Source organism: Ceratotherium simum, chromosome 31 (genome assembly GCF_057802395.1).
Source record: "Ceratotherium simum simum isolate JZ-2026a chromosome 31, ASM5780239v1, whole genome shotgun sequence".
Lineage (NCBI taxonomy): Eukaryota > Metazoa > Chordata > Mammalia > Perissodactyla > Rhinocerotidae > Ceratotherium > Ceratotherium simum.
The window spans coordinates 635,541-663,191 of NC_141930.1; the positions used below are offsets into that span (position 1 = coordinate 635,541).

At 36.2% G+C, this 27,651-nt stretch overlaps 1 long non-coding RNA gene across 1 annotated transcript in view; it reads left to right on the plus strand.

The window, feature by feature from the left end:
• The first annotated feature begins 2,079 nt into the window (after window positions 1–2,079).
• The window catches only part of LOC147913002 (uncharacterized), a 49,342-nt gene continuing 23,770 nt past the window's right edge, over window positions 2,080–27,651 (plus strand). The window contains exons 1-2 of the long non-coding RNA XR_015549269.1: window positions 2,080–2,182; window positions 2,568–2,652. This is a non-coding gene — a long non-coding RNA (uncharacterized LOC147913002). The remainder of the gene's footprint in view (window positions 2,183–2,567; window positions 2,653–27,651) is intronic.

The following is a 27,651-nucleotide window of genomic DNA, read 5'->3' on the forward strand; positions in this document are numbered from 1 at the left end:
TATGTTTGGGTTCATTTCTTGTAGTTTTTTGTGTATTTATTATAGGTTTCTGGTTTGTGATTACCATGGGGTTCATATACAGTAACCTGCATACATAGCCGTCTATATTAAATTGATAGTCTCTTTAATTTGACCTCTGTCTGAAAGCTCTACTCTTTAACACCTCTCCTCCCACATTTTATGTTTTTGACACCATATATAACCTCTTTTTTGTGCATTTGTATCCATTACCCTCTTATCATGGAAATAGATAATTTTTCCCATTTGTGGTCTTCTCTTTTCCCCTTAAATAATCCCCTTAGCATTTGTTGTAGTACTGGTTTCTTGGTGACAAACTCCTTTAATTTTTGCTTGTCTGGGAAATTTTTGATCTCTCCTTCCATTTTGAATGATAACCTTGCTGTGTAGAGTATTCTTGGCTGTAGGTTTTTTCCTTTTAGCACTTTAAATATATCATGCCACTCTCTTCTAGCCTGTAAGCTTTCTACTGAGAAGTCAGCGGATAGCCTTATGGGGTTTCCTTTGTATGCAACTTCTCTTTCTCTGGCAGCTTTTAGGATTCTCTCTTTATCTTTAATTCTGGACATTTTGATTATGATGTGTCTTGGTGTGGGCCTCTTTGGGTTTATATTGTTGGTGCTCTCTGTACTTCTTATATCTGGATGTCTGTTTCCTTCCTTAGATTAGGGAAATTTTCATCAATTATTTCTTCAAATAGATTCTCTGCCCCTTTGTCTCGCTCTTCTCCTTCTGGGACACCTATAACACAGATGTTAGTGCGCTTGATGTTGTCCCAGAGGTCCCTTAGACTGTCCTCACTCTTTTAAATTCTTTTTTCTTTTATCTGTTCAGCTTGAGTGATTTTTTCTAGTCTTTCATCCAGCTCTCAGATCCATTCTTCTGTATCCTCTACTCTGCTTTTGAGTCCCTCTAGTGAATTTTTCATTTCCAGTATTGTATTCTTCATTTCTGATTGGTTCTTTTTTATATCTTCCATTTCTTTGTGGACATTCTCACTGAGTTCATCCATTCTTCTCCCAAGATCTGTGAGCATCCTTAACACTGTTTGAACTCTCTGTTGGGTAGGTTGCTCATTTCTGTTTCGCTTAGTTCCTTTTCTGGTGTTTTGTCCTGTTCTCTTACTTGGAATGTATTCCTTTGCCTCCTCATTTTGCCTCTTTCCCTGTGCTTGAGTCTATGTATTAGGTAGATCGGCTACATCTCCTGTTCTAGGAGAGGTGACCTTATGTAAGTGATGCCTTAGGAGACCATACAGTGTGCTTCCCTCTCCTCTCCAGTTGCAAACGTTCCAGGAGTGACCCTTGTGTTGGCTACTTGTGTCCTTCTGTTGTGGTGGGGTTGTTCTTCCTGTAGGTGCCCATGGAGGCTGAGCTGTGCCCCTGGCCAGCCGTTGTAATGTTCAGCTGTGTGTAGTTGTTGTGGGCCCTTCAGTCTCTTTATTGGGTTGGGGTGTCCAGCACAGTTGGCTGCAAGGTCTAATAGCACATTCCTGTTGCTGTATTTCTATTAAGTGAGTAGGCCCCCAGCATGGCAGGTTGTTAGTCTCAGGGGCTTACAATTGCTATAAGCCTCTAGCCTTTAGTTCTCTTGTCTCTGAGGATTGCAGCTGGGTGGGGCTGGCCTCAGGCACGGGAGCACCCAATTGCTTCAGGCTTTGGAAGGTGTGGCCAACCCCCAAGTCACTCTTTGAGAAGCACAAGTCTTTTGCAGTTGACAAGCCCCACTGCCTACAGGTCCACACACACAATCAACACAGTCCTGCTCCATGCGTGCACCCTGACCTCCTGAAGTGGACCCAGTATCTCCAAGGAGGGAGCCCAACACTCTCCACCCACTCCTTGCACACACCCTGCCCTACATAGGCGGATCCAGTCACCAGGCTATGGAGAATCCAGGCAGCAGGCCCACAAGTTGCCCGAGTGTTTGTTGTTGGGTGGGGCCAGTCCCTAGGGTGAGCTTCCTGCCCTGGCTGAGCTGGATTAAATCAGTGCTCTAGTGGGTGGGACAGACCCTGGGCTAGCAAGGCCAAGGGAGAACTCCAATGGCATCTGCCAGCATCTGTGTCAGCACACCCACACCACGCCACCACAATGGCCTCCGCCAATGTCCCAGTCCCTGGAGAGGTCTCACCTCTCACTGAGATGCACTCAGAGCCTATCAGGTGAGTGTCTTTTCCCGAAAGGGCTGTGCACCCTTCTTTCTGCTGATCTTAGGTTGCTTTCTGAAACAGGTGAGTTTGTGTGTGGGCCCTTTACGAGCTGGTTTTAGTTTCTATGTGAACCAGCTTTTCTGGGGGTACTCCCCAATGTTTTAGTAGCAAGCAAAGTCAGCTATTATGACACTTGTCTCGATTGTGCTGGCTGCAAAAAATGCCTACAGTGGGGGCGCTCCCCAGCTCAGGGCCCCACTCCTCGAGGGAGGGCTGCATACATTTGGGCTGCTCCTAGGCGGCCGTGAAGTGCTGCAGCTTGTGAAGGCTGCATTTTTTCTCTCCAGAAGGGAATTTCTGCCTCTTCCACCTCAATTAGGATTGTCGTTTGTTGCAGGAGGTCCTCGCATCCAGTTTTCAGTTCTCTCTCAGGAGTAATTTTTCCAAGAGTAGTTGTAAGTTGGCTGTGTCCACGGGAGGAGGTGAGTTCAGAGTCTGCCTATGCTACCATCTTGACTTATCTCCCAGCTGATTGTTCTTTTTAAGTCTATAGAAATATAATTAATTTTCGTATATCAGTCTTGTACCTGCAATGTTGCTGAACTCATTTATTGCTTCTAATAATGCTTTAGGGAATTTTTTGGGATTTTCTATATACAAGATAATATCAACTGTAAGTAGAGGTAGTTTTTACTTTTTTATTTCCTATGGGTATGGCTTTCATTTTTATATTTTTGCCTAATTGCCTTGGCTAGAGCCTCTAGCACAATGTGAATAGAAATGTCAAAAGTAGACATCCTTGTCTTGTTCCTGGTGTTCCATAGAAAGCATCCAGTGTTTCATCATTAAATATATTAGTTGTGGATTTTTCATGATTCCTTTTCCAGGTTGAAGAAGTTTGTTTCTATTTCTAGTTTGTTGAATTTTTTTGTCATGAAAGAGTGCTGGTTTTTTTCAAATGCTTTTTTCTATGCCTATTGAGATTATCATGTGATTTTTGTCTTTTATTCTATTAATATGGTGTGCTACTTTGAACGACTTTTCCAATTTTGAATCAACCTTGCGTGTCTGTGATAAACCCTACTTGGTCATGATGTATAATCCTTCTTATATGCTGCTGAACCAAGTTTGCTAGTATTTTGTTGAGTACTTTTGTATCTATATTTGTAGGGGTTATTGGTCTCTAGTTTTCTTTTCTTGTGATCCGTGATGCCTTAGTCTAGCTTTGGTATCAGGGTAATATTGGCTCATATAATGAGTTGGGATGTGTCCCCTGCTCTTAAACTTTTAGAAGAGGTTTGTGACGCATTGTTAATTCTGCTTTAAATGTTCGATCAAATTCACCAGTGAGACTATCCTGGCCTGACCTTCTATTTGTGGGAATTTTTTTACAACTAATTCAATCTCTTCACTTGTTATGTGTCTTTCCAATTTTCTGTTTACTCTTGAGTCAATTTCAGTAGTTTGTGTGTTTCCAGGGATTTCTTAATTTGATCTAGGTTATTTAAATTGTTAGTATATAATGCTCATTGAATTCCTTTTCCTAGTCAGTCTAAGTAAATTTTTGACAATTTTACTGATCTTTTAGTACATCAAGCTTTTGAGTCATTGATTTTCTCTATTGCTTTCTACTGTCTATTTCATTTGTTTCTACTCTAATCTTGAAGTGTTTTACCAGTGTTCTCATTAATTTTATTGAACTGCATGTTTTCAGAGATCCTTACCCTTCTATTCAAGCTGACACTGTTCCACAGACCCACACTTCTTGAGATGATAAAATTAAATTCACTCACCCTGGCTACACTCAGTTGTCAACTGCCCAGATGTAAGGGTAATGTATCTCTGACATCTCTCTTCCATTTTTCAGAATTTCAGCTCATTATAGTAGATAGATAGGCGTCACTTTTTTTCTAAACTTCTCTATGTGTATCCTCTCCTCAAAGGATACACTGTTTAAAAATATTACCTTCTTAGATCAAGGAGAACTAAGCTTTAGTCAAGAGCAATGAATTACCTGATTCCAATTTTAAACCTAACTAGAAAATTATTTCCTTTTTTCCACTATGATGTAGGGAAAAGAGCAATACCTTTGGAGTCAGATAGAACCACTTACTATTCCACTCACTAGGCTTTCCACTTATTAAATGTGTGTAATTGTTGAATATATAGTATGCATGAATTACTAAATGGATTATTAAATGAGTGATGGCTATATAAACATATCTGGTAAAAAATGTATAATTTTTTAAGCACTTTAATATGAATTATCTTAATCATCATTTATGTGTAACACATTTGTGTGATATTGTGAGTAAAAGCACCTAAGATTTGCTGTGCTTTTAAGTATAGATGGGGCTTTTAAATGTATTATCTCATGTACCCTGTGTAATATACTGTAAGGTCATTATTATTATTAATCTATCTAGAGAAGACTTTGATGTTCTTAACTTAAAAACCTATAGTTAGGGTCCAGGTTCTGAATACCACCCCAGACTTCTTTCCACTACTCTGAATAGTTTGTTTGTTTATTGATTGCTCGATGAATTGTTTCCTTAATGAAAACATCAACAACTTCTGTTTGAATTTGGATATCATAAGATAGTTCTATCTAACCCACTTAGAGATTTTGATAATGTATGTAAAGCTTAAATGTATCTGAAACACTTAGGGTGATGATATATTTCTTTTTCAGATTTCAGGAAAATAAATGTGAATCAATGCCTGGACAGTGTATGCTTTGCCCTGTTCACAACATTTAGATTCAGAAAAGAATTCAATTGTATTGTTTTTTTGCTTCAATGTGCATCAATAAATCTCCTCATAGCCAAGGGTTGTGTGCAAGATTATAATGAGGTATACATCATTAAAGATCAACATAGGGGTCAGTTAACTTAGAATCAAACCCAAGCACCAAGAATTGTCAGTCCTAGTGGAAACAACCACTGTGCTTAAATGTATCTCTAATGCTCTTTCTAGCTCAAACATTATAGTATTTTCCTCTGCAGTGGATCTTCTTGATACAAGGGCTAGTGTGTTCTGCATATGATTTGGGTTGTTCTCAAAAAGAGGTTTGCTGTCTTAATGAGTTCTCAAGAGACAGTGAAAAAAGTAGGGCTTCTCATTTACAGAGCTCACGGTGATTTAAGGTATTCATTATAAGGCTACCTCATATGAATTCATCTTTCATATAAAGCTGCTTTGGTCTAAAATTGCACACAATATTCAAAGCCTGTGTCCAGAGTCTTATATCGTAAAGAAAAATAAATAAATTGAGAATGTGCACAGCAATTGAACTGTGATGTAGTACCCCTGGCTTAATAGAGGTCATTTACAATACATTAATATTTGGAAGTAACTTTTCAAAAGGTTGTGACATCAACTATCTTATTTGCCTAAAATTGAATACAGCATGCAATTGGCTGGTTGTAGTAAATGTTTCATTTGTTGAGACAAAATCACCAGCATAATGCGGCAATCCTCACAAAATATGGCTCAAACTATAAACTTAAATATACACAGAATGATGTCAAAATGAATGTGAAATGTGTTATAAAACTTTACCTACAAGTTGATTATGAGATAGGACGAACATATGAAAGATTAAGTGATATCCTTAATGGGAAAAAATGAACATTATCTATAGTTGTTTTGCTAAGGATATAAAGGCCATATATCCAAAAAATAAATTTTATTTTTTGTTAATGTTATATTTTGGAAATTTTTTTTGGTCCCCTCTTCTCAATCCCTAATGTTTCCTTTTATATGTGCATAATAGTAAACTTCTAGTTTATACTTTACATATGCAGAAAAGATGATTTATTTAAAGAGTTTTATCCAAGGAATTTTCTAACTAGTCTCATTATCTAAGGTCTACCTTTAAAAAGAAGAAAAATGTATATGTGTGTGTGTGTGTGTGTAATTTTGATTTATTTGATTCAAATGGATTAGAAATGATTACATGCTATGATGTTTCGGTCATTTTGTCACTGTGATGGCTTAAGTAATATGGGTTTAATATATTTGAGTGATTTAATTTTTCAGCCCCTGAAACCTTTTAAATCTTTTAAAAAATATTTGTAATCGTTAAAAAATTTCAGCTTACTAGCATCTTACTATTCTATGAGAATTTTCTGACTGAAAGACGTCAATCTTGCCTATGTAACAACAACATAAAAGGATGGGAAAATGTTCAAACTACTTCAGTTCTAGTCATTTTGTTTATTTTTCATTTAAAATACTTAACATATTACACAGTACAGTGGACATTTGATATTTTAGTGTCGACAATCAGTTACTTTCACACAGTAAGGCTATGTTAGATCCTTACTCTCTGCCTCTAGGCAACCTCAACTTTCAAGGTCTGAAACGCTAATTGATTCTCAGGCCCTTGATCGCATCACCATCTCTCGTGACTTTATCTGGTGCAGTACATCAATGACATCACGATGGCAGGACTTGGAGATAAGATCAGAGGAATTATCACAGGTGCCTCAAGAAGATACACTACATCAGTCAGATTACAGAAGGAAAAGTCATGGAAAAGAAGAAGGCCTCCGACCTCCACATAGTTTCTTAGGCCTCAGGTATCTGGAACACATTTGACCATCTCCTACAATTTAAAGGGTGAACTGCCTACACTGAGCCCTCACCCTGAAAATGGGGCATAATTCTCTGTGAAACTCTGCCATGGGCTGAATGGTTGTGTCTACCCAAAACTAACGTGTTCAATCCTCTCTTCCAGTGTAATGGTATTAGGGAAAACAGAAAGCAGGGCCTTTGGGAGATGATTAGGTTATGAGGGGGGTGTCCTCATGAATGAGATTAAGGCCCTTTTAAAGAGACCCCAGAGAGCTCTCTCACCCCTTTCACCGTATGAGGATACAGTGAGAAGATGGTTGTCTATGAACCAAGTGGCAGATTCTCACCAGACCTTGAGTCTGGCACCTTTATCTTGAACTTCTTAGCTTCCAGATTTATTGGAAATAAATGATGTTGTTGAAGCCATTAGTCTATAGTATTTTTGTTATAGCAGTCTGAACTGACCAAGGAAGTCTCTGGATTTGGGAATTGGTATGTAACATCCATGTCTCTACCTGACTTACAGGGTCAGACAAGAGGCCACCAGCTTTGAATGGGATCCAGAGTGAGAGGAAACTCTAGTGGCCTGGGTTTCAGTGCAGGTTTTTCCTCTGCCCCTTTGATGGAAGGGGTCCTGTGTTGCTGGAAATGGCCCTGTCAGAGACCACATTAAGCCTGAGGCAAGCCCTGGTAGAATAATCACAGTGGAAGCCCCAAAACCGTGTCCCACTTGGTGAATGACACCTCTGCTCTATGAGAATCAGATCTTGGCTTTTGGCTGTGCCCTGGCTGTCCTGACCATCAGACCAGGGCGTACCAAACAATCATGCAGACTAAACTTGACGTCATGATTGGGTAGTAGCTAATGCACAGCTCGTAGCCAGGTGCACCAGCAGCAGTCAATCACCAGATGGAGGCAAAATGGACGGAACTGTGCCCAAGTCATGTCTGTGGTGCACCAGGTTTCATGACAAGATTGTCCTTAAAACCTAAAAATTATGTAGAAATAATAGGACTTAGCAAATGAAAACTATGAAGTTTTACTGAATGGAAAGAGATAACGTTCTCGTATGGAATGACATCATGCCAAAGCTATCAATATATCCAAAATCCATATGCTTCTTTGTATATTTTCTCAATTTTTAAAAAATATCAACTTTTTGGATTTTAAATTTATTGTGAAGGAATAGATTTACAAATATAGATAGGAAATTATGAAATTAAAGGCTAGTGATAGTCCTCTCAATTTAACAGCTCAAAATTATGTTCATAGTTACGAAGATCAAAACGTATGGTATTAACTTAGATAAACAGAACAGTAGAGTCCAAAATAGATCCATACATTTATGGAAATTTAATATGTGAATGGATTTTTCAAGTGGAAGTATAAAATCTGAATAGAAATACTACCATAGAGGTGACTAGAAAGGTGTGCTGGAAAATATAATGCCCTTTCTCCTTCTGGGCTTTTCATTTCCCCTGAAATTCCTATTTACCCATAAGTTTTCTCAATTCTCCTCATTCTGACTCTAAGTCTCCTATCTTTTCCCTCGTAGCTTTTTCTCTTTTTCTTTTGTTTCCTTTTTATTCTGTTTTACTTATGGAATTCTGTTGCACTGAATTAGAATACTCATAAAGTTGGGTCCCTCTAGTTCTTACTACACTGTTATCATCTACCCATGAGTGATCTTTTTAAATTTTATTTTTGTTTATTAATTGATTCATTATTGTGTTTACTATTAATTAATTGTTATTTTTCATTTGGGGATTACTCAGTGTTGCGAATGTACTGCTTTTTCTCTATTATATCCTCCTTCACGCTTTCATCCAAATCATTAGAACAAATATTGCTTTGTTGTTTTCTTATAATATTTAAAAAATTTTTATTAAACATATATGTATGCTAAACATTCTATTGTTGTTTAGCTTGTTTTGGACTTAAGGAAAGAGCATCATACTGCTGTATATTATTAAGACTTCTCTATGTTGCTGTGGGTATATGTAGTTCATTATTATTCACAATTATATAATATTTTCTTTAAGTAAATTGTCCACATTTTTTCCAATCTCCTACTTACAGGCATTTGATTTATTTCAAACTTTTACCTTTATGCTGCTATCCTTGCTGTTATGATCATTCTTCTCATACGTTTCTTGGTGCACATGTTCAAGAGTATTTCTTGGATGTGTATCTAGGGATGAAATTGGTGAGTTACAGGAAATGTGAATAATGAAAACTTCCAAAGTGGGTATAGCAATTTACTTTTCCCCAACCATTTGTGAAGTTCCCACTTATTCCCATATTTTCCAGCTCTTGGTATTGCCAGAGTTGTTAATTTTTGCCAACTGAATGAGTATAAAAAAGTATCTCATAGTTTTTATTTGTATTTCCCTGAGTTAATCAGGGTGAGTATCTCTTCATATGTTTATTGGGCATCGATTGTTTCCTCCTTTTTCTTATTATTTCCATCTCCTTGAATTTATGCTTAGTGTTTTGACATATTTCTTCCATTCGATCTATTAGAACTTTGCTGTCCAATACAATAAATTTAATCCCATAATGGAAAGAAAACATACCTTGCATAATTTCTATTCTTTCAAATTTGTTGAGTTTAGTTTATGAGCTAGAATAAATCTGTCTTGGTTAAAGTTCCACGTACACTTGCAAAAATATTAATTTTGCGGTTGTTGGGTAGCGTGTTTTAAAAGTATACTTTAAGTGTAGTTAGTTGACAGTGTTTTTAAGCTCTCATTTATCTTTCCTGATTTTCTATCTACTTATTCTGTCAATTACTGATAAACAGGTGTTGAACTCTGTCATTATAATTCAGGATCTTTCTTTTTCTCCTTTCCCTTCTATCAGTGGTTTGCATTTTGAAGCACGGTCTTTCAGTGATTACGCATTTAGAGTTATTTTGTCCTTCAGGAGAAATGACCCTATTACCACTACGGAATGTCTATCTTTACTCCTGATAATGTTCCTTGCTCTGATGTCTACTTCATCTGATGTTAATAAAGCTACTTCAGTTATATTTTGACTAGTGTTTGCATGGTTTATATTTTCCTCTCCTTCTGCTGTTAACCTATATATATCTTTATTAATATATACATTTTTAGATAGCATTTAGTTATGTCTCACTTTTTGTTTATAAAACTCATCTGCCAGTCTCTGCCTTTTAAATATTGTGTTGAGGCCATTCACTTTTGAAGTGAGTGTTGATGTGGTTGACATGGTAGCTACCATCTTGGTAGCTGTTTTCCATTTGATCCATCTGCCCTTGTTCCTCTTTTCCTTTTTATTCTGATTTCTCTTGGATTAACTGAAGATTTTTTTATAATTCTATTTTCTCTCCTCTGTCATGTTATTATTTTTACCTTTAGAAAATTCTATTGCCCTAGAGTGTAATATATATCTTTAATCAGAATTTACCTTCAAATAATATTATTCTACATCACATATAGTGAAAAGACCTTACAACAGTATATTCTCAATTCTTCCCTCACATCCCTTGAGCTATTTTTGTCATGTATTTTACATTTATATATATAATAAACACACAATACATTGCTACTATTTTGATTTAGACAGTCAATATTCCTTTAAAGCAACTAAAAATAAGAAAAAATAAATTTTATTTTACCTTCATTAATTTTATATCTAGGGTTATTTCTTTGTTTCTATCTCACTTTCTGGTATCGTATTTTTTCTGCCTGAAGAAATTCCTTTAACACTTCTTATAGATTATTTTGCTGGCAGATAATTCTCTCTGTTTTTGTTTATATGAAGAAAAAACATTATTTCTGTTTCATAATTTTTTTCATCATTTTAAACATGTCAATTCATTGTCTTCTGAATTCCATGGTTTTTGGCAATAAGGATGCTATTATACTTATTTTTCTCCTCTATATATAATATGCTACTTTATTTCTGGATGCCTTCAAAATTCTTTTCGTTGTCTTTCAATGTTTTAATAAGATATGCCAGAGTACTCGAGATCAGGCGTATATATGGTGTGTGTGTGTTTATTCATGCTTGGAGTCTTTGGCACTTGTTAAATTTGTGGTTTTGTGCCTGTCATTAATTTTGAAAAAATTTAAGCTATTTTTTTGCAAATATTTCTTCTTCCCCATTCTTTCATTCTTCTCCTTCCAGTTATGTATTTTTTGGGATGTTTCATATTGTCCCACGACTCTTAGATGCTTGTACTGTTTTTATCACTTTTTAAATTTGTGTTTAAGTTGGGGAATTCATGCTGACCAATATTCAAGGTGATTGATCCTACTCTTATCTGTGTAGAATGTGTTTACGAGCCCACCAAGACAGTCATCATCTCTAGTACTGTGTGTTTCTTTTCTCTGCTGAAATTATTCACCTTAGCTTGCATATTACCCAACTTTTTCAACAGATCCTTTAACATATTAGTCATAGTTACTTTAAATCCTCTGTCAGATAGTTCCTACATCTGTGTCATATCTGAGTCGGACTCTGATGATTGCTTTGTCCCCTGAGAGTATGGTTTCTCCTGGCTATTGTTATGTCTCTGATTTTTTGGTAAAAGCTGGAAATCTCATGTAGGACAGTAAAGACTGAGGTAAAATTTTAATGCCTGGAATGGGGATGCCTTTTCTTCTGCTGAGTCTATTATTGGCAATAATGTCTTCAAATTCCTGCAATGGTACCTGATGTTTGGGAAGGAAGTTGCTTCGCCAGAGTAATGTCTTCTCAGCTTTCAGCTTTAAGTCTTCTGGCTTCAGTTTGCCTTAAAAAGGGTATTTTGCTTCTCTTGGTCTTGTCTTGACCCTCTTCTAGCAGTATTCTGTCATTGCTTGTTACTCAGACCTTGTTAACATGGCTGTAGTGGATGGTGGAGCATTTCTCCTCTGCTGTTCTGACGTTACCTTGGTCTCAGACTGGCACCATGTCTCCAGGTCTCAAGGATGTGGCTCTATCAGGTTTTATACCCTTTTCCCAGCTGTAATTTTGGTCCCAGCATCTATTCATGTCCTTCCCCCTGCTTAGATTTTTTCCCTGTTACTTTCCCCAGATATAATGTGGTTTCACCTGCCCTCGGGGTGACAGTATTTTCTTTTGTTTCATTTTGCTGTTCCCATTCTCTTTCCATTTTGAGGCTTTTGTTCTATAGGGAAGACAGGAGAAATGAATACGTCTGGAGTTCTGGGCTCCTTGCACACAGCTCCTGTTCTCCTCCTCAGGTTCTGTCCTGCGATGGACACTTACTTTGGTTCCCTACAGTCTTTTCTGTGAGCTCTTCATGGAGTTAGTACAGAAAGAGCCTTCAGGGATTTACAGTCTCCCCCAGTTTCTGTGACCCCCAGGGCCTCACACTGTCCACTAGTTTACATAGCTGCATAAAGTCCATGCAGACTTCACTGGTTTGTCAACGGTTCCAGATGAGCTCTTCTTTGTGGAGACTAGTGGAGTCAACCTCTTGTGAGTGCTTACGTCTTGTCACGCCCTAGAGGCACCTGTCTCTCCTTAGATTCAAACAGTTGATTGTTATGCAATCTCAATTTTCCATTTGGTTCAGAAAATCTCATAAATTTGAAATTAATACAGTTTTTTGTTGTTGTTTTTGGAAGGATAGAAGTTAAACTCTTTTCATCCCTCTACACCCTGGACTAGTAACCAGAAGTGGATATTGATTTTTAATTTCTATGAGGTCTTTTTAATACTTTACTTAAACCTTCTTAAATGCTTTCTTTTTTTTTTTTATGTTATCATATATCTCTACCACGTTCACTAATTCACAGAGCTACTAAGAGTTCTTCTAGGTTATAGGACAACTTGTTGCTAGGTCCATTTTGGTTCATTTTTTACTTGTATTTGCCTCTTTCCTCTATTAACCATCAAATGATAAATAAATGTTTGGGTCTTCCATCCCAACTCCATGATGGGGATAGCGCTATCTGCTCATCCTCCGTTGGAGAGCCGAGAGGAGCCCTATGTGCATTATCACTGTTGTAACCTCTGCCAGAGTAACTTGGCCCACGTCTGGTGCCCCTGAGTTTCCTCCACATCCAGGAAAATCCATTCTGGATGATATATTTGGGATTTCTGCCATCTCTCTACGAAGATTTCCAGATCTGATTGCCAAATTCTCAAGAGTGTCAAAAATCCTCATTCTGCTGTTCGGTTTCCCCACCTCCTTCCCAGCTCAGCGAACAAAGTCAGTGTATGTTCTCTCTTTTAGGGATCCTGACAGAGTCTGTGCTAGGTCTCCATTGCACCATAACAAATTGACTCAAAACTTAGCAGCATAAAAAATCTACCATTTAATATTTCATACATTTTCTGAGAGTTAGGAATCAAAGTGCAGCTTTTCTGTGTAGTTTTGTCTCAAACTGTGAGCCTGGGCGGTGGTCATCATGAGGATTGAGCAGGCATGAAAAATCCACTTCCTTGCTAACTTGTGTTTCCGAAAGCCCTCATTTTCTCAGTGAATGTTGGCTTAATTTCCTTGTCAGATGGGCGTTTCCATAGGGCTGCTCACAATAAGAAAACAGGCTTAGTTCAGAGGGAGAAGGAGAAAATATGCAAGACACAAGCAAGTCTTTTCACGACTCAATCTTAGAACAGACGTGAGGGAGAAATATCACTTCTGCCGTGTTCCATTCACTCATAGTGAGTCACTACGTCCAGTCCACGTTTCAGGGAGGGGAACTGATCTCTGCTGACCCTCACATCACTCACACATTCTTGGCTGTACCACTCTGCCCACATCAGTGTTTGCTCTGCTTTGTAGAGAAAATTGAAAGGGACGTGGAAAGTATTGACCATCATGACCACTATCTCACTCGAATTTGCCTTTCTCGTATGATCCGTTTTGCAATTTTAATGACATGTCACAACATACTACAGACCACTGATAAGGGTCATTTGTAGAGGATGAAGGCAGGATTTTTAAAAGGAATGTAATATTGGAAACATTTGAAATATATTATCTATTAATCTAGAAATGAAATATATACTCTTTTTGTTGCAAAATGCAAAAATATAGCTTTCTGGGATAAACCAGTTTGCTGTCCAAAAATCTTAGATAAAGGGATCCACTATCAGATGTCTTCAATACTAACTTTCTCACAAACATGTCTGCCTTATGGACTGAATGTGGGAAAAAATGAATATATTGTCAGTAAAAGAAATATGTCCTCCAGTAAAACTGATACTAAAATTTAGGTTTACCTTGGAAGAAAATTTTGCAATTATAAAATATAAATTGTTTTTAATGACTAAATCAACCTGGTTCTCAAAAAATGTTAATGCAACTTTATTTTCCGGAAGGAACTTATGCCACATGAGACTTAGGCTAAATTTCTTGATTTTTACATCCAAAAGAAAATGGCAAGCTAAATTATGACTTACAAAAATGTGCCCCAAATTAGGCACCTAATCAAATGTCTGGCTTATAAGTCTCTTGTGTGTACTCAATCTCCCAGTAAAACAATTAAGAATTAGAAATGCTGGCACTACTAGAAAGCATCTTCTCTAAATAAAGATTTATCAATGCTGCAACTCAGTGTTGAGCATTTTAAACAAAGTAATCAGTGTGGTGCTGAACATTATTTTGAGATTATGAAAGATCAGAAGCAATTATTAAATCATATTTTAGATTCAATTTCATTAATTATCTCTTAATGGGGGCTCAATATATTTTCCAAATCCATCTTTATCCATTACATTTGAGATAAGAAGCAAATTCATGGACACTGCATCATGTTAACAGGTATCTTTATGAAAAATTAGAATTTGTTTGTATTTTGAGGATTACCATTCATGTATAATCAAAGTAGTAAAGGGGTTTATTAAAGATTCACAGATTCCAATTGGATTTATTTCTGCATGTGGTGTTACCTAAACAGAGTTCATCTCAGGAGACATTCAAATATGTTGTATGACATGGTGGATTGAACTGGAGTCCCACATATGTAAATAGTGTTGAAGTTCTAGGAAAAAAAATTGCCCTTGTTTACTTTTCACTGCTGAGAAGAACTGTGTAGGGAAGGCAATTTGACTCTCTCCCAAGAAGCATCACAAGATAGAATTGCCCTGGTTAATTTACCATTGTTTGTCATTTTACCTTTGGTCTTACTGTCTCACAGACCTTAATTTGCACACATATTGAGAGTGGAAACAACTCAAATGTCCATCAACTGGCGATTGGATAAATAAAATGTAGTATATTCATACAATGAGATACTACTCAGCAATGAAAGTTAATGGAGCATGGATACAGGCCACAATATGGCTGAACCTCAAGGAAATTGTGCCAGGTGAAAGAATCCATACACAAAAGATGCCATATTGAATGGTTAAATGTCGTTTAAGTCGTATATCTTTGTTGTTTCATTTTCATCTTACCTATTAACTAAATGAAAATACCAACCAACAGGTCGGTTGTCACGTCAGAAACTAATAGTGTGACTTCAGATACAGAAGTTTGGCAAATATCAACAAAAACATTTGTGAGAATCAATTGGCTCTATGAAATTTATGATGAAGAGTAATATAATTTGTTACTATTTGTAAATTGTGCGCTAACATTCCTTATAACAGGCTTATAATAAGAATATGTTCACACATGGTTTTGTTTGATATCTATTTGTTAACCATTAACATGCCCACCAGTGGATGGAGAAGAGATTAGCAGTTGCCTTGGGACAAAGGATAGGTAGAGTGTTTTTTTACGACAAGGTGGTAGCACAAGAGACTGTATTTGGAAATGATAGAACTGGTTTTTTTTTTTTATCTTGTCATAAAAGAACTCATACATCTCAACAACAAAAAAACCAACAACTCAATTAAAAAATGGGCAAAAGACCTGAACAGACATTTCTCCAAAGAAGATATACAGATGGCCAACAGACACATGAAAAGATGTTCAAAATCACTAACTATCAGGGAAATGCAAATCAAAACTACAATGAGATATCACCTCACGCCCGTCAGAATGGCTATAAGTAACAAGACATGAAACAACATGTGTTGGAGAGGATGTGGAGAGAAGGGAACTCTCATAAGCTGCTGGTGGGAGTGCAAACTGGTGCAGCCACTATGGAAAACAGTATGGAGATTCCTCAAAAAATCAAGCATAGAACTACCATATGATCCAGCTATTCCACTGTTGGGTATTTATCCAAAGAACTTGAAAACACCAATTTGTAAAGGTACATGCATCCCTGTGTTTATTGCAGCGTTATCCACAATAGCCAAGACTTGGGAGCAACTTAAGTGCCCATGAAGGGATGAATGGATAAAGAAGCTGTGGTATATATACACAATGGAATACTACTCAGCCATAAGAAATGATGAAATCCCGCCATTTGTGACAACATGGATGGACATAGGGTATTATGCAAAGTGAAATAAGTCAGAGGGAGAAGGTCAAATACTGTATGATCTCACTCATTAAGTAGCAGATGATAACAGCAGCAAACAAACACATAGAGACAGAGATTAGATTGGCTTCCAGAGGGGAAAGGGGGAGGGAGGAGGGCAAAAGGGATAATTAGGCACATGTGTGTGGCAATGGATTTTAATTAGTATTTGGGTGGTGAAGATGAGAAAATGATATAACCATGCATAAATAGAAGTATAATGATGTACATCCGAAATTTATACAATGTTATAAACCAATGTTACCACAATAAACAAACAAAAAAACTATGCACCAAAAATAATTAATTTTATTGTGAGTAAAGTAAAAAATTAATTTTTAAAAGTGTGGTCAAGGTGTGAACTTTTGAATAGGATGGGGCCAGAGGGACTCGTTTTTCTAGCAAACCTGAATACAACATTCAGAACAGGTCAGCATTGGTCATTTAAGAAACTCTGGACAATTTAGGGACTCCAATTGACCCTTGGCCTTGATCTGTACAGTTCTATAGAAACACAAAGCTGTTATTCTTTCCATCGTCATTTTGTTCACAGTCTTCCAACATTCTCTAATGATTAGAATCTAACATCCTGGAGTTTGATTGGTGGAAGAGCTTTCCAGAAAAAAAAACCAGAAGAGAAAATGTGTTTATGCTTTAGGCCTAGAGCACTGTCTCCTCCCCCAATTTCAAACTACTTGATGCTCATTAATTTGCTAATTTGGAGTAACCCACTGAAAATAATACTAAATAATATATTGTATTTTTAATAAGTTATTTACATTCATGATTTCCAACAGAGAAGTAATGCCTTTGTGGTTTTCAACTCTTCAAAGATATAAAATTGCATGTCTAGGGTTTGGGTAATAAATAATCTGATATAAATTGCATGGCCCTTAAATTTCTTTGTGTAAGTCTTCTACTTAAGAAATTAGTTCTCTCAGGGTGGGAAAACAATGGAAAAAAAATAATCTAAAGAGTATAAGATTTGCAATTTGATTTGTAACCTTAAAAACATATCATTCTAAATTACTACTCCCTAACTCTCAATTTTAGTCTCTTCTGTATTTTATTTGCATAACAATACCATAATTTCTGAAAGTATTTGATTGGTATGGAGACGATTTAAAGGAAGCTTTTCTTTTAATGTCGTTGATTGTGTTAAATTCTTCCTTTTGTTTACCCATCTAAAACATGTGCATTAAAAAAGTGGAAAATAGATCAGTTTGTATTTCCATATCCTTCATTACTCATTCAAGTCAGAAAAATAATTTAAGCCTCACTTGACACTTCTCCTATTATTTAAACATGACTAACCACTCGACTGTTGGAATTATAGTAAGTTGGGGACATTCTTTGGACATAATTCAAGAGTCTGACATTGTCAGACACATGGTTTATATTACGATAACACATCACAATCCAGCCCTGGTGTTCTTGCTTATTGCCTCATCCCAGTAGACAGAAAAAGGGAGATAAGAGAGAAAGAAATTTATGTTAGTAGATCCCAAGAGTGTGAAATTACCATCTAATTTCACGATAACCTGAGAAAATAAATAACAATGAAATGGGAACCCTAGACGTAAAAGGCTACATCTTACCCTTCCTCTTCCCCTCATAGCAGATCTTTGCCCCCACGGCACCAGGGAAACAACTCTGGCACAAGTTACCGTTTTCCCTTTGTTTCCAAATCCAATGGGCCCCTCTGAGTCCAATTACTCAATGCAGCTTCAGACTCCATTGACACTGATTTCTTATGAGAGAGATATTCTTTGCTGGATTTCTGCCTATTTAAGAAATACAGGAAGAGATCCAGCAAACTGTTTTCTTTTCCTCCTTTTCTTTGCCAGCTTCTCTTACTCTAAATTATACAATAATGGTGTTATGACGGGTATTACTGTAGACTTTATCTCTTTTTCTTCAAGTATTTTCCTAGGTAGTCTCGTTCATCCTCCTGATGTCAATTTCCACCCTTAGACTCATGGCTTCTCCTAATGTATATGTCTGGTCACTTTCTTCAAAATTTCAGGGCCACAGAGAAACGTCTAAATTAAGGCATACTGGAAATTTCCAACCACATCTTCAAAAGGCATGTGACAACTGAAATGATCAAAAGTCAATCCATTATCTTTCCCTTTCCCCTATCAAAAACAAACAGATAAATCTTCCTAATCCTATCTTTCCTTCTCAATAAGGAAAATAGTTACTTCTCCGCTCACTCCCAGGTCACCAGAACCAGCAAAGCGATCTCGGAATTATCTTATACCATTTTCTCTTTTTCTCCCACTTTCAGTTGGTCCTATTCTATTTCATTACCATATCTCCCATCAGTCCATTATCACATCTAAATTTTTCTGTTTTTTTCCTCACTTGATTTATCACATAATGGTTTCTCCTTTTCCAATATAGATACCTCCTATTGCTAACTGAAAATGCTTTCCAGCCCCACCACAGTTCACATGACTGCTTTGTGCAGATAAGGAAAAGGTCCCTCCCTCAGAACACTTTATTCCCTTTGATGTTATCTTAGAAACTATCCAAGTCTGCGATAACCATGAGACAAACGACACTCCTGGGACTATGTGAGGAGACACTTACAAACAAGAGCAGCACTGGCCCCTTTTTTTTTTGTGAGGAAGATCAGCCCTGAGCTAACATCTGCCAATCCTCCTCTTTTTTTTTTGGTGAGGAAGGCTGGCCCTGGGCTAACATCCACGCGCATCTTCTTCTACTTTATATGGGACGCCGCCACAGCATGGCTTGACAAGTGGTGTGTCTCTGCTCGCCCAGTATCCGAACCTGCGAACCCCGGGCTACCAAAGCGGGGCGTGCATTTAGCCTCTTGTGCCACCAGGCAGCCCCACTGGCTCTTTTTAATATGCATCTGTTCTTGTCGATGTCTTGTTTGAATCTTTTTAATCCTCCTGTTGTCTGCCACATTGAACTTACTCTCCATAAAACAAAATATTCTTTAAGGTTTGACGTCTGTAGAGATTTCTTATACTGCAGGTCTTCTCATGCTCTCCCATCCCCCAGATTTTTCATTCCAACTCTGCTGAACCACAAACAGGCCCATGCATATTTGTGCACGAGTTTCCAAGTTCAAAATTCTTACAACACCTCTTCGGTGAATGTTTGTTTGAACTCCACTTCTTCAATGTCCCTTGTAGAATTAACCATGCCTTCTTCCATACACTTATCAACAGCCCCTCTTTAACGTCTATAATCATGTGTTGAATGTATTTGTATGTGTTTCTCATTGTAGACTTCAAGACTCCCACAAGCAAGGACTAGGTCTTACTGGTCTTCCATCCCCAAGACAGTGCACACTGCCAGGCAGCCATTGAACATATATTTGTTGAGTGAATGAATAAATAGTATGATATTGTCCTGTATAGCACAATCACAATAATGAAGCAATATAAAAGAACCTTTTAATTAAAATAGGCTAAATCCACTTTACTTTGTATTTATCAAAATATCAGATAATGTAAGAAATTGACTTTTGATCTGTTATATGTGTTTCCATTAGCTGTTAAGATCTGATTAGTTTTAAGTTGTTAGCTATGTTTGTCACTCTAGACTTTTCTATTAAGTACATTTTAAAAAGAAATTCTTTTACAAAATCATGTAGATAAGTTTTTAGAGCCTAATTAATATTTTCTCCTTGAAGATAGGATGTTTTCTTGACTCATCACTGGTTTAAAGTTTTCATTTCTTCCCGATCCCAAGGTTATACGTGGTTTACATGTTTCTTGGAGCCATACAAAGTGATGAATATGACTTTAGTTATATCTTTACTATGGTGATGTATTAAATAACAGTTGAAAATAATTGAATTTGTTTTGAAGTTTTGAGTGCTAGACATCAAAGAAACAAACTTTTTTTTAATTAATTGAATGATGATTTGCTAACACAATATGGGTACTCTTGTTTGAGGCTTGTCTTTCCAAAATGGAAATTTCAGATTTACATAAAACATCTCCCTTTGTACCTGCACTAGAAATAATAGTGGAGCAAATTACTTGAACTCCCAGCCATTAACAAATTCATTCATTCATTCATTCTTTATCAAAACTGCTAGAACGCCTCCCAGGTCCCTAGCATATTAGAACCTGCAATAGTAAATTAGAAATATTTGCAATAGTAAATAAAATATTGTTCAGAACTAAGAGTTCACAGTTGAGGAAACTGTCATGAAAACAATGAATTGTTATGTAATATTCTATTGAGCACATGAATAAACAAGTCATCCTCTTTTCCCCTGAGGAAATGGGTAATGGGGGAAGGAAACAGAAGGAGAAATTTGCAACACAAAACAAGCAAGCAAACAAAAATCCTCTTGAACTGAACCTTAAAGAACAGTGTCTATTTGGCCACATTTACTGCTTATTTAAAGTAGATAGATGCTTGAATGTAATTAATTTGGCTTAAAGAACAATTAATACTCTCATAAATTTTTCATTTGTGCAAATATTCAGGATGGTTCTTAAACTTGTTAGATTTTGTAAGTTTTTTTCTAACAGTCATTCATGTTTTATTGTAATAGTTATAATTACTTCCCTTTATAGGTATTTTTTCATACATATAATAATCTAATTATGTTTTATAGCCATGTCAACAATTTATAAAATACACTATTAGAATGACATGGGGAGGATACTAAACAAATAAATGAGTGTATCTCATTTTCACTGCTTCAAAGGTACAACAAGAAAATTAGTGAAAAAGGTGAATAAATTTAGCATTAAGTTTTGTTAGTTTGTATTTAGTGGTTTGCAACACTTATTACTGCTTCTCAATCCCTTTAAATGTGTGTCAATTTGAAGACGATACAACTAAACTATTCACTACTTTAAAATGTTTTCATTAATTTGTCTTTATGTATATAATATATATGTTATATATGTTACTGAATTTAACTTTCTTTTATTGAGACTTTTTACCACTTTTGGTGCTTCGTTACCTCTTTAGCTCTTTAGTGGCTCCTTTAACCTGAAGATTTGCCAGATTAAAGATAATCATAGTATTTTATCTCTCGGGCAAGAATCTAAATAATTTCTAAAAGTTCCCATAAATGATCCTATGTTCAATTTTTGTGCTGTGCACTCTGAAGGTTAGTTTTCATCTCTTTGCTTGTAATTTGTTTTTATCTGTTTTCAGAGTAAGCCTAAGAGCACCAAAAACAACTGACGTTTCATTTCTTCCGTGACATTCTTACACTATTGTTGAGTTGTTGGATCCTACACTGCGTACTCTCTTCTTCCATGCTCATATAGACAGACACTCACGGTAAATCTTCTACAGCATTTTATTAAAACAGCTTAATCTGACCTTTCTTGGTTCAAGGCCCTCACACCGGACTTCTTTTCTAATCTTCAGGAGAACTTGTTCAGTTAACTCTTCCTTGCTTCCAACTATCTAAAGTTTTGGTTCAAATATAATTCTCTGTAATGAACCTCTCCAAATACTTTCATATTGAAAGCATTTTGCAAGCACTTATGGCAATTCAAGCAAACTTTTTGGATATCAATTTTATGAGTCAATATTTCCTTTCAAGGAAATATTTGACAAACTATAATTTTCGGGAGAATATTAAAGATTATGTCTTAGTTTCTTGAAAATGCTTATATTTTTAATATATAGAAAAAAATCTATGCAAGTTATTAAGAATGAAAAACTTTTGGTAATAATTTCCTATGTGAAAAGAAATTTCAAAATCCTAATGTTTAAAAAATACATAATGCCATAGTATTTTCACTGCACAATATTGTTACTGATACAAATATTAATATTTAATCTATTATAAGCATTAATACAAATTACTACTAATATTAGATAATATTTTGACTGCATACTAATTTTATATCCATATTCTCATTTAATCTACCCATATATCATAATAGGCAGTTCTCTTATTATTAGCAATTTAAAGATGAAGAAATAAAGACTTAAGTATGTTGTCTAAGGTCGTGATCTAGTGAGCAGTGAGACCAGAATTTAAATCTAGATCTATGTTATGCTTCTGCCTGTTCTCATCAACACTCCCCAAGGTGTCCGTGTCATCAATATATCATCTACTCTTGGAATTGGCAACCTAGTATACACCACAATGTGGTTACAGAAAGTCTCACTGTTGGTGTTAGTATAAGATTTATCCCAATAAAATGAAACAAGTACAATATTATTTGACATTTTTATTCGATTTGCAATACAGTTGGAGGCAATCTATTGCATGGTAAATATTATAAATAAAATTTTGTATGTCTTTATCCCTTATTTTTAAGGGCATCAACATTCACTGAGTCATACAAGTCAGAAAACAGAGTGTGTCCCTATTTTTATCCCTTACCTCAGGTTGTGTCTCCAAATTCTCACCAGGTCCTTCCCTTTGCTCTGACTTGTAAACCTGTCAATTCTGTTTCTTTTCCTCTAACGCCAGTGCCATATCTTCATTAGGTCTTGCCCGGATCAATGCACATGTGCTTTACTGATTCTTCTGTCCATAGTTTGTTCTCCCTTCAATTTATCCCCTACTTTGCTGCCTGGATGATTATTTTTTTAAGTGAACTCTTCTCTTGTCATCCCCCTTCTTGAAACTCTTCTGCCATTTCACAAGTGTGCTCTGAAGACTTCTAAGTCTCTACCTATGACCACTCTCTGAAGCCCACCCAATATCAGAATACTCTCGGGTTCTCAAACCTCTCGATTACTTCATGATTTGGAATTTTGCAAATATTCTGTTTGCCTGAAATGTCCTTAGCCCCTATTATTCTTTAAGACTTGGTTTCAATATCAAATTGTGAAGCCTTTTTAAAAATATCCAGGGAAAATCAGCTGTCCAGTCTTCCCAGGCCACCAGCGTACACACAGATTTCTGTTGTTACATTTTTCTTTTTTTTTTTTATATAATTTTATTTATTTTTCTTCCCCCAAAGCCCCAGTAGATAGTTGTATGTCATAGCTGCACATCCTCCTAGTTGCTGTATGTGGGACGCGGCCTCAGCACGGCCAGAGAAGCAGTGCGTCGGTGGGTGCCCCGGATCCGAACCCGGGCCGCTAGCAGCAGAGGCTCACACTTAACTGCTAAGCCACGGGGCCGGCCCCTGTTGTTACATTTTTCAAATTCATTCACAGTTGTTTTTCTATTCATTCATTCATTATTTCAACAAATTTTTATTGGGCATCTAATGCATTTACAGCTCTATGCAAAGCAGTGAGGTTGTAATTTTTTTCTGTCTCCCTGGTGGGACTCCACTGGGACAGGGTTTGTGCACACATTTTATGGGAGGGACACACAGATTTTGAGTGTACATCATATCTGTGACTGCTATGAAGACGGTGTGAAGAAACGTATGTAGAAAAAATGAAGACCTTAAATATAGTTTGTACGAGATATAGTGTCAGTATGGGCGAGAGTAGTTAGAAAAGGATACTTTTCGTGAATATTGAATGTAAGCTTGGACTACAACTATTTTGTAAAGCACTTACAACAGTAACTAGTAAAATGACTAATCTAGTAATACTATTAGGGTCATTTAGAAAACAGGAAAAACATGAATTCAGCTAACAAGATGTTCTAATACTATAGTTTTAGGTGATAAGAGTCTGATAATGGTGAGAGTGGGGCAGAATGGATGAACCAACATTTTTTTAAAAGAAGAAAACCAAGACTTGGTGACAGATAGTGTATTGAAGGAAAAGAATACCAAAGATGTCTTCAAAATTTGTAGTTTGGTATATGCACGGAAAAAGAGAAGGTGGGAAATAAAGTATTTTGAGGAAAGACAATGAGTTTATTTGAAGAATTTGGAGTAAATTCAGCTGGAACTGCCCAGTGACTATGTGAGATGAGCAATTTAAGAGACAGATCAGATTGGAAATGTGAGTTTACTGAACACACGATAGTCATATTATTTAATGTCTTAAGAACAGTTAGAAGGGGTTCCTCTGTCATACCTCTGCATCCTTTGAAAATGTGAGCCAGCTACATTAAATTTTATATTTCTGTTTCCATATATTGGTGTGACTAATGGCAGCAGATACGAAGAATCCTAGGAGAAAAATAGTCTGCATTTTCCTCATGCCTACTGCAGAGCCCACGTATGAAGGGAAGCATATTATTCCTTCTCTAATTCTACCAGACCACTGCTGGCTTGAGCCCCTGTGACTCTTCCCAAATCCGTCCACTTGCAAACCTAAGCTTAAATTTATTATTTTCAAGTTTGATTTAAAAACTCTCCCTTTTAAACTCTGACACACTATACTATGGCTTAAATATTTAAGCACAGGCTCTTTCGAAGATTGAGAGGGAAAAAACACGCACCCATCAAAAGTCCCTAATGTTTAATTCAGTGAGGTAAGCTGTCTCAAACTCTGAAGCTTATGTGAAGCTGTGTGGAAATTTTTCGAGGGTCTTTCAAACCCTCGAAAAAATTTATTTTGTCTGTAAACAAAAATAGAAATTAAAAAGAAAAATACTAGTAATTCTTGAAATCAGAAATAACTCTTGTCAAAGCATTCTTTGGTTCCTGACTTAAAAGAAATGAATAAATGACAATTGTCTATTTGTTTCTACATGAACACAGCATGTTCACATTCCAAAAGGTTTAGACAATTTTCCTTACGTCTCATATGAAGATTTAGAGGACTTGTTATTCAAGCCTACTAAGATTTCTGCTAGAATAATAAAGCAAATTTTTCTTTTTTTACTTTGAAAACTGCAGAATACACTCTGTAGATTGTGACTCTTAATGGATAAATAGGTAAATAAATACCCCCGAACCCACACATAAACAATAGGGGTTGCTATTAAGTTTTTGCTAAAAGAAAGATCTTCCTTGGGAAAGGAAAATGACCTCAGCATATAAAATTTTCTAACTTTTGATTTTTTTCTTTCTTTTTCATGTTAGTTGCCAAAGCCAAGTCTTCCCAGGCCCTCACTAATTAATCCCAACAATTGTTTCTGAGATAGAATTTTAAAATATTAGATATATTGGAAGAATCTCCAGAGGAGTGATTCAAGAAGATTCTAAAGCCCAGGGATTGTCAAAAACATTCAGATAATAATCCTGCAGGTAACAGTAATAAAATCTTCGCAGTCACTGTGATGACATGATAATTATGATGATGACTAGACTGCAGGTATGGAATCTGAGACAAATCACAGAAACTACCTTTGTAGCTTTTAGCAAGTTACATAACTCTCTAATAATTACATCCTTGGCCCTTAAAACATGATACTGTGGATGCAATATTTAAATAAGATAAACCCATCCAAACAATTTAGTGTCGTGCCTAGCACATACTGAACACGTGCTAAGACATTCTTCATGCTTTCTTGAGCCCCAGCCCTGTTTCCTGTCCTTGTATCTCCTAATCTATTTTTCCATCAAGGCCTGTAATAACTAAGGCTTATGATAATACCTTTTTCTATAACATTCTTTCTAGTCTGTATATCTTCTAATCTCTTCACTTGATCAAGGTATGGGCCAGTGATCGTATCTTTTTCTAGAATACTCTTTACTTCTTTTGGTACGGCTAGGTGTTTTCACCTTTCCTTCAGTAAATACTGCCTCCTCTCCTCACCCTATTCTGAACCTCAGTAGTAAGTAACCCCCTCACAATCTAGCCAATGACTGCCTGTGATTGTCTATCACCATACCCTGTGTATTTTTAGTACTTATCACAGCTTATTTGTTGGTCATTTCAGGAACAATTAAACTTTCCTAGAATGTGGTGAATGCTCAATATCATTAGTAGTTAAAAAAATGTTTCTTATTTGCTTTTCCCACTATTTTGTAAGTTCTTGAGTGTGAGGGACATGTTCATTTTTTCACACTGTATCCTGAGAGCCTAGTACAAAGCCTGTACTTTATAAGAGCTCAATGCATATTTGTTAAATGAATAAATGATTTAGTGAATGTGTGTTCATAAAATAATGTGGTTCCCTCATAGCATTAATATAGGCATAATATCATTCCTTAAAGACCTCTAAATCTGAAGTTAAGATTATATAAATTATAATATCTCATACACTCGAGACTATGCTGCAGTATGAGCCTTTCATTGTGTAAATTAGATACAGTGATTAGTATCCTTTCTATATTGTGTTGCTTTCCACTGTGAGATGTTACTCCCTATAACTAATTTTCAGATCTAGCTTTTCGAATCTGCACATTCATACGAAAATATTCAGGTACCATACGAGTGTATACGCCAGTGTGACATTGAGGATGCGCTTATCACATCGCTGTTAATGTTTTTCAACAAATTGCTTATTCATGGGCCTATGTATCAGCAATTCTTTGGCCATAATTTTAAGGATAAAAATAGCTTCATTTCTGAGCAATACGGGAAAGAAAAAAATAAGTATATTAATGGAATTGCCTCTAAAAAACTCCTCAACATGAATATATTGGACATAAGACTAGCAACCCAGCAGTCTAACACATTTCATGATGTAATTATTTCACACGTTGGTCGCAGCCAGGGCATTCTATGTTGTAATCTTCTGTTTGAACGCATTGTGTGGAATAGGGAACACAGAAGGTTTTTTTGTTTGGTTTTGTTTTTGCTTTTGCTTTTGCTTAGCTAGAACTTAGATGATAAATACTTGTCATTACAATATGGCCTTTAATTCTGAGTTCTAACCCTCTGCTGTTCACTTGCTAAGAGAATGGGAGCAAAGATACATTTAATTTCAAAGCAGAGTTTGATAATGGCTTAGATATTCTTCTAAAACTTAGGCTATAAGGTTTATGCATTACTCCGTATAAACATAGAGATGCAGATTTCCTTTTGTCTCCCTCCTGTATCTGAGGTATTTAAGGGGAACAAGTTCACATTCTAACTTTTTAATTAACTTTTTGAGGAATAACTTTAGACTTAGAGAAAACACGCAAAGATTGCGCAAAGAGTTCTCCTATTCCTTTCATCCAGTTTCCCCTAATGTTAACATTTTACGTTAACTACAGTATATCTGTGAAAATTAGTATACTCATATAGGTACATTACTATTAGCTAAATCCCAGACTTTATTTGGATTTCACCAGTTTTTCCAGTAGTGTCCTTTTTCTGTCCCAAGTTCCAATCTAAGATGACACCCTGCATTTAGTCGTTGTCTCCTCAGTCTCCTCCTCAGACCCCTCTGCGTGGGGATCATTCAACTGCACAGTCTTTTTGCCGGGGCCAAAGAGAGCAGTGACTAGATGGAGTCCTTGTCACTTGACTATGGAATAATTTACATTATTACAAAAATGTAATATTACATTTTATTACATATTACATATTTTATTACATATTACAAAAAAAAAACAACATTTTTTTTCTAGCCCTACTAAGACAGGAGGCTGGGGCAGATCTATAGGGGGTTTCCAGCTTCTGACCATGTATTTGAAATCATTCAAGAAAAGTTTTCTCACCAGTAAATGACTAAGAAACCAGTGTTGGTAATATCAAATTTTTGTGTAATATTATCTTTAGTAGAAAAGAAAATGTGTTTGTTTTTA